Source organism: Aquarana catesbeiana, linkage group LG01 (assembly GCF_042186555.1).
Source record: "Aquarana catesbeiana isolate 2022-GZ linkage group LG01, ASM4218655v1, whole genome shotgun sequence".
In the NCBI taxonomy this organism is placed as follows: domain Eukaryota; kingdom Metazoa; phylum Chordata; class Amphibia; order Anura; family Ranidae; genus Aquarana; species Aquarana catesbeiana.
Genome location: NC_133324.1, coordinates 205,505,969 through 205,523,857, shown reverse-complemented (window position 1 = coordinate 205,523,857; position 17,889 = coordinate 205,505,969). Strand labels below are relative to the sequence as shown.

The following is a 17,889-nucleotide window of genomic DNA, read 5'->3' as shown; positions in this document are numbered from 1 at the left end:
AAAATGCCTGTAGTCGTCACAATGTGCAAAGACCCATAGAATACAATAGATGTGCTTTTACAGGCAGGTGGAAAAAACATCAAACGCCTGTAGAATCAACGTTTTTTTTGCCAGTGTGCATGGAACCTAAGAGAAAGATTGTTCCTTGGCTGCTCCAGGGCCTCGTTGCAGCCGGGGTTATCTTATGGAACATTAACGAGGTCTTAAGCTCCTGCTAATACTTTGCAAATGCCACCTCTTCCTACTGCAATTAGTAAATTTAGATGTGCATTCATAAATTTGGAGGCTTACAACCAGCTATATTATTCCTCACATATTAGCAACCTATCAAACGATTATAAAGAGGTATATGTTCTCACCAAACTGGGAATTTTTCTAAATAGCACACTGAGGCTTACTACTAAAGGTATGCGTATGTCTACTAATTTCACCAGGTCAGTCCCAACAAGCTAGATTATAAGTATCACAGGTTTTAGGCTAGTAATACATACTTTGTAAAATGCTTTAGTGCTGGTCTTAAGGGAGTGTATCATTTTTTTAACAAATACTTTTTTCTTTTTTTTATGAAATAACTAAAAAACTTGCAAAAAAACTAAATGTAATTAGAAAAAAAAATAATAAAAATTCTCTTTAAGAACATGTCAACTCTAAATTACTGCACCACTGGATTCTGTTGTTCCCTACCAAACAACGACCAGCTAGGAGGCCTTTGTTTTCATAAAACAACTTTTGAATAATGAGTTCTGCATACTTCTGCGAGATTAATAACTATAGTAACAAGCCACTTTCTCGCTCCATAACACTTTACAGAATTCATAAAATAATTCAGATTAGACGCTGTATGAAAGAAATGAAAATCTAATGTTCCTACCACGGCTATATAGAAATATATAAACACTATGGTTAAGCTGAATTACCTACTAGCACATTTGCACGTATTTAACTGCTATAAATAATATTTACATGTTGTCTATGCACCATGATTCAGGCTTTTGTATCCTTTAATCCATATGCAAGAGCTAGGCATTCAGTGCCTAAGCTGATGTGATTTAATTATATGCACCAGAGGTTGGTAATTTATATTAACATGGTTTGGGATCATAAATGTATTTAAATTTGAGGATGGTATGTTACTCTTTTAAAAAAAATGTATACATAAACTAATACCAGGGGCTATTATTATTTTTCTGATTTTACAGTAAATGTAACATTGGTCCTCAAAGTTTGCTGACCTCCCTCACAGCATTTGATAATGCAATGTGTTTTGGTGTGAGCAACCCCATAACTCAAGCGTAAAGCCTAGTACTGAGAAGAGTTAGAAAGGAAGACATTTTAAATATGTAAACATTAAATAATTTATTCAAATTCAATACAAAGCAGCCACATTTATTAAGTTTGGTTCCCTAAATAAGATGATCTCCTGTAAGAAAAAATTTGAACTACTTCATTTTTTACATCAACTGTGAAGAATTATTTTTCAATGCTGATTAAAGCCAGGTTGGTCCGTCGCTCTGTGTCTGACTGGCATCAACATATGGAGAACAGGACCATCATTACCACAATGAATAAGGGCAAAACTCATAAACCTGAAAAAGTCTCTGGAAATCATAGACACTTGGTACTGTGGGTTAGAATTGAAACTGTACCCATGAACTGTATCTGTAACTGGTCTGAGTCAGACCTGATACAGTTCATGGCTGCAGTTTCATTTTGAATCCACAGTGCCAAGTGTCGATGCTGGACTTTACCAGGTGTTTTGAGTTTTGCCCTTACTGTGGAAATGTCGGTCATGTTCTACATATATTGATGTCAGTCAGATATGATATAATTAATAGCTGCAGTTTCATTTCTAACCCACAGTACCAAGTGTCTGTGATTTCCAGGCAGAGATTTTACCAGGTTTATAAATGTTGCCCTTATTCATAGTGGAAATGACAGCCCTGTTTTTTCTGAATCTTCATATGTTGATGTCAGTGTGTCAGACAGTGGGTTGCCAGGCGGGCAGAGGCTCAGGAAAAATCACTAGCAAGCACAGCTACGACACAACGGCTAGGAGCCTGCTCGGACGCAGCCTCTGTCTGTCTTGGATGCCCTCCCACTGAAGGATGCCTGGGGCCATCGCACCATTGGCCCCACCTTCTGCACACCACTGGAGACTAGGTCTTTTAGCACCTCAGTAGCATAGGTTTAAGGCCCTGCCCTTTTTGCACCCTACTTGTTGCTGAAATGCTTAAAGTGGCTGCTTCTTCTGCCTACCCTTTGGGCAAGGTAAAAGCATTAAGCAATATAACCTCAATAGTAGCCAGTGAGAGCTCTATGGTAAGGGCTCCAAGTACAGTGAAGTCATATGACCGCTTAGTAAGCTTTAAGTATCAGAAAAGGGCATCCAGACTAACGATGTATGCCTTGTTTGCCTTTAAGACCAAAAAGCTTTAACTAAATACTTGTGTTCAACTCTGAACCTGCCTTTCAATAAACCTTAATTAGATACAAAAAAGTAAACAAAGCAGGTGTAGGTAGCTGTAATTAAGTAAAAGAGGACAGATGTGGTGATTGAGAAAAGCTTATGAGGCTGAAGGGAAGAGTCAGAGGTGTCTGCAGAGGAGTAATATGGCTGGAGACAAATTAAGTTGTAGCAGGTTTGCCAGCCAGAAAATATTTCTTTTACTGGCAGTTGATCCAAAAATCACAAGAAGACACTTTTTTCAGATATGCACATATATATTGTTAAGACCAGCACACATATTATATTTTCTGAGCATGGACACCATCCACCCAGCACAATATTTTGTAGAGCTACTCCATGTCATGGATGTGTAAAATGGCAAGGCATGACAGTATACTGCAGCCAAAACCAAGGTTAAAGCAATAAATAAGACTATGTTTAAGACCAATTTCATAGCTGCAGTATAATTATGCCTAATGCTGTATTGCAGAGCAATAAAATGGAACAGGTCTGATGTTCAACTTGAAAAATTGTTGAGCAAAATTGGTTCCCAGGGCATGGTAGGCAGTGGCTAACTCAGGTTTGTGCCAAACTGCTAGCTAACCAACCCTGAGTGGTGAATACGGAGAGCCTGCTGCCAGAAAGAATGTTACTTGTCACACTTTCCTCCCCTGTCTAAACATAACTGTGAGAGACTCAATGGATTTTGAAAACCTGTCCTCCTCTCCTACTTTTTATCGGGATGATCACCAGAGGAGTTACGTTTCCAGAAAATATTGTACACTTAGTACAGCATATCTCACTGAGCCTAGCCTGGAGACTTTCAGGACTTTTCCTAATTAGTATTGGATATCTCAGACATGTCAAAATTTGCAGTTTGTTAAGGCCCAATTTGAACTGCAGAAGAGAGGTGATGTGGACAATGGATCTGAGGCAGGTGTGATTTTGGGGATGGGGACTGTTTAAAGAGATGTGGCTGCAGGGAAAAAAATATAAAGTGGCAAATGATCATTTCACCATTCATTTTCCACCTGATACTTGGAAAATTTGCCACATTTATGAAACATTTTCTCTTGTGTTAGTCTGTTCAAATATCGGGTTCCTTTCTTCAATGAGAAATTTGGATCTCGATAACATTCACAATATCTTTTCATAGGGAGATATATTTTAGCTCAAATGTCTACAAGTACCCCTGCATGTAGCTGTCTTCAATAACACATATACAGTAGTTTCTTCTTTACTAAGAAGGCTGTTTGGAAAAAAAAACAACATTTATAAACATGTATAGTCTATTAAGAAAATAAATTACTGCGCAGCAAATGTACAACCAAATCAAAGATAAACTGCTCAGGTAGCTTAGCAATGTCATAGCCATGGAAAGGTTATATTTATTTAATTTCAGGCAATACGATCCCCAACCTTATGAATAATGAAGGCAACCATGAATATTAAAAGACTACCACATATCATGCTACAAAGCAGGCTTAGAATATTCTCTTTTTTTCCTTTGTAATACTAGGGTGTTGTACACATGGTGCTCTTCAATGCTACAAATTTTATATTAGGCCTCATGACTAAATTTGGAAGAGGACCAAAAACCTGTCATGGTATATAAAACATGCATTTTTTTATTGCTAGCATTACTGCTCCATGCAGACTCCCAACTCCTATTTTAGCTAGTATGCTATTTTGACCAGTCTACACTCCTACAACCATAGCACATCCCAGGCCATTGAAACATCTAACAATTGTTCTGATGACCAAACCCCAGAGACTGTCATAGCTTACCTGTCTTAAACAAAGCTAGACTGCTGCACATGTGCAGTGAAAAAATGTATAATTTTCTACAAAAACTGGATGCCAATATTTTCCAAAACAATCTAAATCATAGCAAGCATTTCTTATACTGAAAGTTGCTGATTACCGTTTGAGATGTTAAAGTACTTCTAAAGGCTCTTCCTTAAATTAATAATATTGGCAATTGCCCTTATGTAATTGGAAGCAGCAAGTTCTCATTTCATCTAATTTATGTCTTGAAAACCATCCACCATCACTCCCACTCCCAGAAAAAGAGGTCTATGGTTTGCAAGTTTCAACAGTGCTTGCATGACATTTTCTAATGTGCAAGCTGCTACAGAAACCATAACTTTTATGACGATGTTTGAATCAAGTGCTGCCAGTCAGGAGGTGGGGATAGGCATAGGCATGGGCAGCAACTGATTAATAACCTGCTGCTGATAGTCACCTATAACATAAATGTATCATGCTCAAGGCAAGCTGGTACAGTGTACCCAAGGGAGACCATGCTGACCTGAATTCAATAGCAGTGGTAAAGTGTTGTCACCCTATAAAAGGAAGTGGCAGAAAAAACTTTTTGCTGGAAGAACCCACTGATGATTTGTGGTCATTTCTGGGGGGACCATAGACAAACAAATGGTGCAGGATCCATAAAATATTTAATTTTGACCAAAGTTCTCCTTTTGGCCCACACTCTTGCTTATCACAAGTGAGGCTCAGAGTGGTTGTACTTGCTTGCATATATAAAACAATGTATCAAAAGTTCTAGTGAAGGTGTAATATGCTTTTATTACATGAGAAATGTTTTTTAATACGAATAGACAAAGATATTATTTTGCATAGTCTTGGCTTGAGAGCCATACTTATTGTGTCAAGTGACTCAGCTATCGAACAAATTGAATGGCTGATCTGTCAGTGGTCATCTCATGGCTGCTTTCAATGTCTTCCCCAAAAAATCTAAGGTTTTATTGTTTCCAATGGATACAATTATGGAAGATATCATGGGACCTATAGCAGTGTTTAGAGACAATGCAGATTTGTTTTTTTGTGTCAGATAACATTAAGTATCAAAAAAATTAAACATTTGGCATATAACAGATTTAACTTAAGAACTTAATATTCACATTATTTTTCATAGGGTTTTATGTGAAACAGACACACTATTACTGTGAAATAAAGCTTAAGAAAATGGCAAAAACGCAGCAGTTGTTTAACCTGGCATTCAAAAAATCTGGTACCTTAATGCTGAAAATAACTTAACGTCACTATAAAATTCTGGAAGGAAAGCATTTGAAATAATGATAATACTGTACTGTTTGTTTTCCTGACCTCTAAAAATTAAGTTGGGTTTACAGCACAGAAATCGTTTTCCCTCTAAAGTTCAAACAGATGTTAAGGATAAATACCAAGAAAGTTTTACTCCTAAAATACTGTATAAATGACTAAATACAGTACAGAAGTCTCAGGAGCTTATTTAAAAAGCAGCTGCACACCTTTCGTTTACTCTCTCTAATCTTTTCCAAGAAAAATATAATATTAAGAGCAAAAATCCAAATTTAAAATGTATGTGTGTACGTGTGATGGCAAAAAGTTAAAACCCATTCCAGTTGGTTCAAAAACCACCCTGAAATCCTACAAAACAGCACCTATTACTATGAAAGTCTACCTTCCTCTTTGAATCACTGCACTAACCAAGCAGAATAGGTGGAGAGGCTTTCCTTCACTTTGGGTATCAAATTAGAACTGTGATGCCTAACAGTATGAAAAGCTACCCAACTAGATCATGGTCCATTAACTGTAGCAGGCTATGTGATTACATTCAAATTCACCATCCAGATTAAGTTTTATCCTGCAACTTTGAGTCCTGGTGGGGGTGTCCTTGGGACCCCTGAAATACTTGTTTTTTATTTATGTTTTTTGTTGCAAGTGTCTAGACGTAGCCCCTACTAATCAGGAGGGTGGCATAGCAAAAGCATTCACAGTAGATGGTACATCCAACTCCTACTTATATTGAGCAATCCAGTGTTTCACACGCTCACCTTCTATCAACCATATTTCTACCATGATATATTTCCATTAAGAATACCTTAAAATCCTTAGAGAAAAGATCTGGAAGATTGGTATAGATCAGTGTTTCTCAACTCCAGTCCTCAAGGCGCCCCAACAGGTCATCTTTTCAGGCTTTCCATTCTTTTGCACAGGTGATTTGATCAGTTTCACTGCCTTAGTAATTACCACAGCCGTTTCATCTGAGGGAAATCCTGAAAACATGACCTGTTGGGGCGCCTTGAGGACTGGAGTTGAGAATCACTGGTATAGATAAGTATGGGTTGGTCTGCTCAGCTTGGCAAGCATAGCAAAAAATATGAGGAGATTGCAAGGAGGTCTCTGTACTAACTATGCAATGTTAGTATAGTGATCTCCCCCCTGAGCTATTGTGTCCTGATAGGACTAATCCCCCCGCCAGAACGCACTGGCTGCTAGCACTGATCGAATGCCAATCGGCAGATGTTTTGCTGGCTTGCCCGTTCTACAAACGCTGACTGACTTCTGTCGGACAGCTGCTGTACTCACATGCCGAATGTCGGCCAGATTCTGTTGAACCTGCCGATACCGTCCAATATTCAGCCTGTGTGTACCAGACCTAACTATGAATTCCATGACACAAGTTTGAGTCTCTCTCAGTGACCCCTAGGTCTAATCTGCTTGAAAACCTTTTCTGAGATCCCAACCCCCAAAAAGTGGTCACTTTAAACTGAAGGTTCTCAGCCCAGTGTTGTCTGTGTTGATGGGGGAAATCAAGGACATTTTTATCCTGCAACCCATGGCTTACCTTAGATACATTTTTTAAAATTTTGGTTAGTATAATGATATGGCTCTTGTGGAGCAACGCACATTTTAAATAAATGCCTTACCCCTAATTAAAGTACAATCACCACCTACAATTGATAGCTGGACACACAGCAAAAAAAATGTCCCTGGAATTTTTTTTCAAATGATGGCAATTACAGTATGCCTTTACTCATGTCCAGAAAACATGGCAGGCAGAGTTACACTTCATACATTTGTAATGACTTCCTAAGCCTGGATAACTATGTATTATATGGGATCTTTAGAGATTGTTATTATTTGTCTTCTCTTTCGTGAACATGCTAATTTTATGGCTAATAGTGACTAGTTATTCATTATCTTCACCTTTTCATCCCCTGTACTCTATATCCCTTTATGGCCACCATTAAATGGTGTAGTAATTCTAACAGCTGTGAAAATATTTAAATCTAAATCCTTAGCAGCATAATGAAGGTGCTCTGCCAAGTCCTAAACATGCAGTTATAACAGCAGTACTGATGGCACAGCACATTTACACAGGGTTTTATCACCAGTGTCAAAAGTGGACCGCAGGATACAAATTCATCTCATCTAAAACATTTATAAAATTAATTGAATTAAAAAAGTAATTATTACAGGCAAACAGACTGACCACCAACTAGTTCAATTGAAACAAATTAAGAAAACTGGCACCTGCACATTTTAGGAAAACTGACAACAGTCCTGGAAATTTACTAGGTTTTCTCACCTTAAAAAGAATGTAGAAAGTAGACACAACACAGCCTTAAAGTGAACCTCTGACCTGCCAATCCAGGGCAAGGCAACAGATTCACTATAACTTAGCCCTCACTAGCAGCATTTACTTACCTTCCTTTCACTTACTCGCCTCTCTGTTCAGCCAATAGCAGCCAAGCTACAAGTCATAGCTTATTCAGGGCTATGGACTCCTAATATGACAACACTAATTGGCCCAGTCAATGGCACAGTGAATCACATGCGCCTCCAAAAGGTACCAAGTACTTCCTTTGGCTCCGGCCACTGAACTGAGTATAACAGGTTTGCTTTAAGGCTTGATGCTAGGGGGTTGATTTACTAAAGGCAAATAGACTGTGCACTCTGCAAAGTTCAGTTGCATTCTGCAAGTGCAGTTGCTTCAGAGCTTACAAAGGATACCCAATAACATGCAATTTTATAAAAAAAATGCATTTTTGCTTGCACATGATTGGATGATGGCAGTCAGCAGAGCTTCTGCTCATTTATTAGGCTCTGGAGCAATGGCTCTTGCAGAGTGCAACTGCACTTTAGAAAATCAACCCCAAGGTGTCTCAGATAACCAAGTATCTAATTGAGATATCTAAGATAACCAAAGATGCTAGCAGGTACCTGAAAGTCCTGTCTTTATACTTATTAGAACTAAAGAAGTGGTTTGGATAAGCTTTAAAATGTCTTCAACATTACAGAACAAGTAAAGTTAAATGTGACCAACTACTTTGAGACATACTGTGTCCTGGATAAATGGGGCCCTTCACAAACATCTTGTTCTATGGACTTTGAACAGGTTTCAAAGGTAAGGTAGGCTTAAAGTGGATGTAAACCTGATTCATGAAATTTGAGCTGGGCACATATCTGCAGTGTTTTCCCGTGGCTTTCTTCTGCTCCGCTCTTCAATTATCAACATTATAACTTCTGACAAGGTCTCTGACACATGTGATAAAACCAGCCTGAATTTTGTGCCAGGGTGGGTGCTATAAATAGATTAGCAGAAATCTGCTCTACTCACAGCACAGCTCTGAAAGTCTCTGCCTCTGTGGAGGGGGGGTGTGTGCCTTTCCTCCAATCAGCTGTCTCCCAGTGTAATCCAACTACACTGCTACTGTTGAATGAGCAAGTGAAATTTCTAATACGATGTGCACTTTCTAAACAGTATATAAAGCTTAAGACAGTAGATATATATGTAAAACTTATGTAGGAGGATTTGTTTCATCTCTGTGTATTATCTGAGGCTTTTCACTTCACTAGGTATATGTAAGGGTTTACATCCACTTTAACTTCAATTAGCATAAAATATTGCCTTAACTTACCATTTCATTCTAGTACTTGTACTTCAAAATACCCTGATGCCAGTCACAGTGGAATGAGTGTCTGTCTCTCTGCAGCTGCTGTGCCCCAAAACACTTACAGCACCTTGTGGCTCTAGTTGCATAAAAACACAGCCCATTCTAATGCCCCGTACACACGGTCGGACTTTCAGACATTCCGACAACAAAATCCTAGGATTTTTTCCGACGGATGTTGGCTCAAACTTGTCTTGCATACACACGGTCACACAAAGTTGTCGGAAAATGCGATCATTCTGAACGCGGTGACGTAAAACACGTATGTCAGGACTCTAAACGGGGCAGTAGCCAATAGCTTTCATCTCTTTATTTATTCTGAGCATGCGTGGCACTTTGTCCGTCGGATTTGTGTACACACGATCGGAATTTCCGACAACGGATTTTGTTGTCGGAAAATTTTATATCCTGCTCTCAAACTTTGTGTGTCGGAAAATCTGATGGAAAATGTGTGATGGAGCCCACACACGGTAGGAATTTCCGACAACAGGGTTCTATCACACATTTTCCGTCGGAAAATCCGACCGTGTGTACGAGGCATTAGACTACGAGCCTTGATGTCCATGTGAGGCCAAAGTGACCCTCTTAACGCAGTACAATTAAATATTCAAATATTGTTGTCACATGAGTGACTGGATCTGTCCCCTGAGTTTAATTATTCGCGCCAATATTTTTGTGGTCAATTGATGTAGTCGTACTTTCCACAGTTTGTATGGAGGCAGAATCCCAAATATGAAGACATGTTCTACAGAGCAATCAGCATAACGCAAAATATTGGCCTCCGGAAATACCTAAGTAACTTTAATAGTGACATATATAAATAATTTCAGATATTAAATAAAAAAGTTCCTTTCTTATTTTTCCTTGGGAGTGGCAATTCTCAATCAAATATATCAGTTGGCATTCTGATAAGAATTGCGTAAGTCTGGGGTCGTCAACCCCCGGGCCATGGCCTTTCTGCAGCTGGACCTCGGGTGCAGACGGCCGGCATGAGACTCCTGGGCGGGCGGCATGAAAGAGCCGGGCGAGCGGCATGAGACAGCTAAGCGGCCGGCATACGAGAGCTGGGTGGATGGAAGAAGCGAGTGTGTGGGCAAGCAGAGATTACATCATCTCTCTCAGCCCCCCCGCATCACCGCTCTTCCGCCCTCATAGCCGGTGTGCTGTCAGCCTCAGTGTCAGAGGTGCGGCGGGGAGCAGAGAGATGACATCATCTCTCACTGCCCGCCTCGCATCACTGCTTTCCTGCCTTCATTTGGAACTCGAAGAATGGTAATTTTAGATTTATTTTAACCACAAAATCAATATTTCAAAGCATCTTGGGTTGGGACTACTATTTAATAGTGGTCATGAAGGACTAGCATTGTTTTCACAAACGCTTACAGTGACATTAGGCTTTTTGCCGACCTCAGAAGTAGGAAACATACTGAAAAATGTAATAGAAAATACATTAAGACACGTAGAACATTGGCCTGAGGCTATCCTTTGTGTTGGCATAACCCTGAACAAACCTTAGGAGCACAGAGAAGACAGATACTTGAAGATATAAACAGAATAAACTACAAGAGGATGTATGTATGATATTAAATCCTAAGGTTAATAACGGATAATACATCATGCTCATAGTTTACCCTTATTTGGTATTTCAGTGCCTGCTCCGTGACAGGGTCAATAGCAAGCATGGGATATAACAAATGTGCATGCTGAAAATTGTGGCGCAAGGTAATTAATTAAAAATGTAAAAACAGCTATTAAATGGAAAGGGATCTTCAAAGGAATATTTGGGTGCAATGCAAACAAACAGGAACCTAAGAGTCCGGCCGCCTTACTGCATATGAAAGACTACGGCACACCATAAATAACTTTACAAGATAAAGTCATGAAGTTAAGAGTATTTATTTTACCCAGTAATGTCTCACATGCCAGACAAAATAAATATTTTTCAACAAGCATTAAAGCTATCGTGGCATTTATGGTGTGCCTGGTCATTTAATGTGTCATTAAAATGTTCCTTACATATTTATATTAAAAAGGTACTTTTTTCCCTTATGTTCATCTACTAATTAGCAATAAAATGCGTTTTGAGGCCATAGGCTACATAGGTAGGATAAGCTGTAATTTCTTTAAAGCATGCAAAGTTTTTTTAAAAGGTGCCAAATTCTCAAGTAAAATGTTGTTAACCGTAAAAGAAAATAGATTCTGACTTATACATAATGCATGCAGTTTACAGCTGTACAAGACACAATGCCCAGCATTCTCTTATGTTGGATACAACATTTGGCTGTTTGCGCTACTTTTTATTTAATTCATTCTAAGGCACAAAGCAGAAATTAGTTTGGAAGTTGGATTAAAGCTGGACTCCAAGTTAAGCAGAGGTAGACAACCTGTGGCCCTCCAGTTGTTGTGGAACTATATTTCCCATGAGGCATTGCAAGGCTGGCAGTTACAATTACTCCCAGAGGAATGATGGGACTTGTAGTTCTGCAACAGCTGGAGGGCCCCAGGTTGTCTACCCCTGAAGAAAAGAGTTTGTATTTCTGTCCATCCAGTCCTGAGATTTATATAGTTTATCTATACAACGCTCTCTCCGGATAGGTTCACTATCACTTGACAATAAAAGGAAAGGCAGCATACTGATAAGCTCCTCCTTTGGAATTAAAACCTATCGACAATGTAAGCTCTTAAATACTGTATACCCAGTGAAGTAATCTTCATCAGGTGATACACAAAGATGAAACAAATCCTTCTAAATAAGTTGTACCTGTTTATCCGCAACCCCCGCTTCTCCACAGCCATTCAAAGTACAGAATTTAGACACCATTTCTGTACTTCAGAAGGCAGGGAGCGGTATCTGACACCAAACACTGCACAGCACAGAGCAGGGAGCTGAGTGTAATCTGAGGCTGTCAATCACTTGCTGTGTGCTGAAAGGGGGGGGGGGGGGGAGGCTGTCTCCTGAAGTTGTCTGGTATCTGCATAGACTGTAAGAATGCAGAGGAATGACATAGCAGACAGAAATCACACTAAATCTGGGGTTGGCAACCCTTTGATCGCGGGCTACCTGTCGACCATGGACAGGTGGCAGGTAGACTGCAAACAGGTCTGCACCGCCGACCCCCGCCTTCTACTTGTAGGTCCTGGACTGGTTCTCTCTTCAACACCAGCTGTGTTCTTCTCAACACGACCCCCGCCTCCGCCGCTGTCATCAGTGAACAGCGAGGAGCGAGTGCCAGCACAGCTCAGGACAGAGGGTGGGAGGAGGAGCTAGCCAAGTTAACCTTTTAAGGTGATTGATTGCTAGGTCCTAAGCATCCTCCTGATCACCTTTGTGTGCAGAGGTAGGATACAATGGAACTATGCTATGGAACACTGCTATGGGAGGGAAGGGGTCCAGAGGTCACTGCTAAAGGGAAAGAAGAGGACACTACTGTGTGTGTGTGTATGCGGGGGGGGGGGTGATGTAAAGGGGTCCTCCACTCCTGATCCCTGCATTCTGAGAATAACACACTCCTGATCCCTGCATTCTGAGCGCAATGCACTCCTGATCCCTGCATTCTGAGCGTAACGTACTCCTGATCCCTGCATTCAGAGCGTAACGCACTCCTGATCCCTGCATTCAGAGCATAACGTACTCCTGATCCCTGCATTCTGAGCGTAATGTACTCCTGATTCCTGCATCCTGAGCGTAAAACACTCCTGATCCCTGCATTCTGAGCATAACGCACTCCCGAATCCTGCATTCTGAGGGTAATGCACTCCTGATCCCTACATTCTGAGGGTAACGCACTCCTGATCCTTGCATTCTGAGGGTAATGCACTCCTGATCTCTGCATTCTGAGCGTAATGTACTTCTGAGCTCTGTATTCTGAGCGTAACATACTCCTGATCCCTCGATTCTGAGCGCAACGCACTTCTGAGCCCTGCATTCTGAGCGTAACGCACTCAAGCTCAGAATGCAGGGATCAGGAGTGCATTACACTCAGAATGCAGGGATCAGTAGTGCAGTAAGCTCAGAATGCAGGGATCAGAACGCACTTCTGATCCCTGCATTCTGAGTGTAATACACTCATGAACCCAGCATTCTGAGTGTAATGCACTTCTAAACCCTGCACTCTCTTGTAATACTTATTTTATTTTTGTGCTCACAAACAAACTGCATTTGCAATCTACGTTTGGCGTTAAAGTATTATCACCTGCAGTAGATCACAGAGACAGTGCATTTTGAACATGGTGCAGGAAACACACACGGAACATGCCTTTCTGGCACCAAATTCTGGTGTGAACCAGCCCTAACAACAGGACACGGTGTCCGGTGATCTTTGACTTCACCAGTGTTGTTCAAGTTGATCTCCATCTCTCTAAGGTTGCTTACTCCTGCACTAAGTGCTTGGACCAAGAAAAAGTACACACTATGGAAGGATATGCTTTTTTCATTTTTCATTTCAGAGGTTTACAACCACTTTGTTCACACTTACATTTATTAGTAACACGCATTAAAATGCCTATAATATTTTTTATATGTTTTTGATGCTTTTTTGAAGCTTTAATGAATGCCCGGTGTGTGTTGATTTTCTATTTTTTTTAAAGAGGAAGTGATGTGAAATGGCAAGTGATGATGAGGAAGTGACCAGGTGTGGTTAGATGTTGTGTGATATCTTGATTTATTTTTTTTATTTTGGTGGCTCAGTAGTACTCCCGCTCATCAGTTTCCTGGCTTATTAGTACCCCCACTTAGCAGATCTTGCTCAGTAGATCTCCTGCTTTCCTCCCTCAGTGATACCAATTCCACCACCCCCAGTGGCAAAATGTCTACCCTTGATCAGTCAGTAGTATCTCCCTACTCAGTAGTACCCCATCTGCTCAGTAGTAACCCCCACTCAGTAGTACATACCCGCCCCTCCTCCACACCCCGATTAGTAGTACTTTCACCATACCTCCTCCCCCTCTGCTTAGTAGTCCCCCTTGCTCAGTAGTACATTCTTTCCCCATAGTAGTATCCCCCTCCCTGCTTTGAAGCCGCAACAGGAATTGTACCCTCTGTCGTACATTTAAGTGAACGGGGTCACACTGCAACTGTTGCTCAGTAAATAGGGGGTTAAAACAGCTGGTGAGGAGGAGATACAACGCCTCCTCACCACCTGTCTGTTGCTGTAAGAAAAGTGGTCCGAAAACATATTGTGCTTCCCTCAACAAGTAGGTCTAAATGAGGCCATAGACTTCTATGGGGCTTTGAGATGCTGCAAAGCAAGATGAAAGTGATATGGGGTACAATTTCTGAAGCAAAAAAAAGTAAAGAAAAGTGAAAATAAAAACACAACAGTGTGTACAGGACTGTAAAGGTAACCATTTTATTTTGTGATGGATTTAAAAAAAGCATGTCAAATGCCATATTTTGAAACAAGTGTAAACGAGGCCTAACCCTAAATAAGTGACCAAAATTCCTATTATACAGTATGTTACATAACCCAACCACGAAATACTATTACCAATGTTGGTGGTAATTATATATGCAGTACATCAGCCTTGTGGATTTTTTCCGGGGAAATTTGGAAGGTCCAATAATATGGTAATATATCTTCTCCATCAATGTAATCAAGTAAGCAAGCTGTGGTGCCCAGCAATTGTATAGTAATAAAATGCATGAATTATGCAAGAAGCACAGCTTACAGTTAAAAGGCCTACATTAATTTTGACAGCAGTGATTGCAATGCTTGATTCTGTTTTTAATGCACCCCATCCTCTAGTTTACTGCCACATCTGGCCTTAGCATGTTTAACCTCGTTTAATGGTAGAAGCTGTAACCTGTTATCTGATGCTAGCTTAGACCCCCCTGCATATGAATAGCTTTACAGAATTAAATGTTCTAAATACAAAATCATATAATATAAAAAGAAGGCAACCAGCGCACACAAATAAGAAAAGATAGCTAAAATGACAATTGCAAGCTGAACACCAAAAGGCAAACCACAACGCCTATGAACATAAATATAAAAAGTAGAGAGGTGCAGCACAATAATAAAAGTCCATACACTTTAACATAATATGTTGTCCAGCACGTGATAAAGGGGGAGTTTTCAAATGTTGTATTCAAAGTTCATAGTGAAAAATCCTCCACCGTCAGTATAATGCACTCTTACCAGATAAGATGGACCATTTGAGTGAACAAATGATCAGACACGCTTGTTACCCACATGAGGGGTGAGGAAGGTGAATCGATCCAGCAGTATAGATGGAGAACTGAGCCAGCGGCGGTGATGGCTTCACCTCCAGGAGAGCGGCACTGCTGCCTGTCCTCCCACAACAGATCCCTGACCTTCCAGGAGGAGGGGGGGTGAGGATATCACAGCAAGCCCGGAGATACATGCAGGGCCTGTGGGAGGATGACCTGCTGGATTGTGGGAGGACAGGCAGCAGTGCCGCTCTCCTGGAGATGAAGCCATCACCGCCGATGGCTCAGTTCTCTGGATCGATTCACCTTCCTCACCCCTCATGTGGGTAACAAGCGTGTCTGATCATTTGTTCACTCAAATGGTCCATCTTATCTGGTAAGAGTGCATTATACTGACGGTGGAGGATTTTTCACTATGAACTTTGGCTACAACATTTGAAAACTCCCCTTTTATCACGTGCTGGACAACATATTATGTTAAAGTGTATGGACTTTTATTATTGCGCTGCATTTCTCTACTTTTTACAAAATCATATAAAGTGTAGAATAAAAAAAGAACATTAAAGTCAAGGCAGTACTGAGAGTTTCCCCTTGCATCAGTACCTCTTTACCTTTGAATTAGTGAAGCTCAAGCAACATGCAAGAGGCTTTGCATCTGCTATTAATGTCATTTGACTTCACAGCGTTGCCTGAGGCAAGGGCTCACCTTGTCATGTTACAGATGTGCTTATGGTCAGCATCTGAGCCCAGTTTTAACTAACTGCACACTATGTACAAAAATAACAACTATGCACATTAGCAACGCACTATGTACAGAATGCATAGTACATTACACAACTGTTTAAATAACAATCAAAATTCAAAAGAGTTAATTAATTGAAAAAGTAGATACCTATGCAAAGTGAATGTTAGTGAATAAGGTAAAGCTAACATTACTCAATCACATGTACGGTAATTAAAAAAAAGATTAAAAAAAATTCTGGCACATGATTGGGTGATTGAAGGGAATGGAGGGAAGCAAAGTGAACATTCCTTTTTACTTTACCTACATAACCACCCCTAAAGTGTCATATAAAATGTATTACACTCTAAATTTAAATTTGGGGTTTCTTCCATTATCCTTAAATATAAATACAACAATGAAATAATAAAACAAAACAAAAAGAAACTTACTTATATGTGGTTGATTGTTGAGCACCAGACTGAACCTACAACACAAAAGGGATTTAGAAAATTTCATAATTAGGAAAAAGCATACAAAAGCAAAGTTTAGCAAGCTGTTGACTGAAGAGATGCCTGTTATCAGCAGCAACATTATTAGTATTGATGCAGTAAGATTATGTGTTGCTAGTAGATTCTGTATTATCAGAATATTTTTAGCATATTTCACATGCAGCTTAATTAAAATTTGCCTTATACAGTTAATAAAATGAAAAAATGTACATAGCAACGCCCCTGCTTGATGCTGCTTTGTTAGGTCTGAAAAAGATCTGGGGCTATAGCCCATAGCAGCGGTCACCAACCGGGGGGGGGGGGGGGGGGGGGGGCGTTGCACGCTGGTGGTAAGCAATTTTTTGCGGGCAAAAGAAGGCTGGTGTTGGCGTTTCAATCTTCATGGCACCATGGTTGATATGGGGTCAGGGTGATCAAAGCGCATTGTTTCTATTGTTATATTGTAATATATAATGAAGTGGTTCAACTCACCATAATGCAGAATCAGTGGGAGCCCTGGGCGTGTCACTTGCCACATCATCTGCCACCATTTGCAGATTGTCACTTGCCACCCATTGCAGATTGTCACTTGCCACCATTTGCAGATTGTCACTTGCCACGTCACCTGCCACCATTAGCAGATTGTCACTTGCCACATCACCTGCCACCATTAGCAGATTGTCACTTGCCACGTCATCTGCCACCATTAGCAGATTGTCACTTGCCACCATTAGCAGATTGTCACTTGCTATGCCAGCCAGTGCCACTAAATGTGCATTCTCGCTGCATTGGTGGCAGGCTGGCAGCACTGGCGCATTTAGGGCAGGAGAGCGGAGATGCAGGGCGGGCAGTGAGAGATGATGTAATCTCTCTGCTCCCCACCACACCTCCCACATTGAAGAGCCCCATTTAGTGAGGGCAGAAGAGCGCTGATGTGTGGCAGGCAGTGAGAGATGACATCATCTCTCTGCTCCCCGCCGCACATCGCTCCCACATTGAAGTCCCAGCTGTGAAAGCGGAAGATTGGTGACGGGTGGGCGGAGAGAGATGATGTCATCTCTGCTTGTCCGCCTGCTCGTCTCCAGGGCTGGACTGAGACAAAAATGTGGCCCTGGACTTCATCCAGACCGGCCAACTTTGACAGGTCTCACCCATGCCGGATCTTCTGGTCCCCCTTGCTCCTGTGGTCCCCCTGTGCTTCTCTGGTCCCCCGCGTGCTGCTCTGGTCCCCAGCACTGCGCTGGTCCCCCTGTGCTCCTCTGGTCCACCACGTGCTGTGCTGGTCCCCCTGTGCTCCTCTGGTCCCCCGCGTGCTGTGCTGG

General features: G+C 41.0%; 1 protein-coding gene across 6 annotated transcripts in view; it reads right to left on the bottom strand.

The window, feature by feature from the left end:
* The window catches only part of SNCAIP (synuclein alpha interacting protein), a 364,007-nt gene that overhangs the window by 259,497 nt on the left and 86,621 nt on the right, over nucleotides 1–17,889 (bottom strand). For 4 of the 6 annotated variants that reach the window (XM_073624689.1, XM_073624685.1, XM_073624690.1 and 1 more), the window contains exon 2: nucleotides 16,529–16,563. The exons of the other annotated variants lie outside the window; for them this stretch is intronic. The gene's annotated coding sequence lies outside the window, so the exon portion shown is untranslated. The remainder of the gene's footprint in view (nucleotides 1–16,528; nucleotides 16,564–17,889) is intronic. 6 annotated transcript variants of the gene reach the window in all.